Source organism: Rhinoraja longicauda, unplaced genomic scaffold (assembly GCF_053455715.1).
Source record: "Rhinoraja longicauda isolate Sanriku21f unplaced genomic scaffold, sRhiLon1.1 Scf000083, whole genome shotgun sequence".
Classification (NCBI taxonomy): Eukaryota; Metazoa; Chordata; class Chondrichthyes; order Rajiformes; family Arhynchobatidae; genus Rhinoraja; species Rhinoraja longicauda.
Window position 1 is genome coordinate 297,215 of NW_027601301.1, and position 286 is coordinate 297,500.

The following is a 286-nucleotide window of genomic DNA, read 5'->3' on the forward strand; positions in this document are numbered from 1 at the left end:
GACTCCCGCCGACCTCAAAACGGTTTGTTTTGCGCGAAGATGGAGGTGGCGTGCCCGGAGATTTTCGGGAACACGATTTTCAGAGACACTTAGAAAAGATTGTGTGGTGAGGTGCAAAAATGTCAGGGAAGAAACCGAAGGGACACAAAAAGATCGGTAAAAGTAGCGCGACTCTGGGCGAGAGTCGGCGGACTCATTGACGGACATTGGTAATACAGTGAGAGTATTTTTTGCACCGAGTTCGAAGTGTGTGCCGGGCAGGCACCGAACCCCACCGAGACTGGCC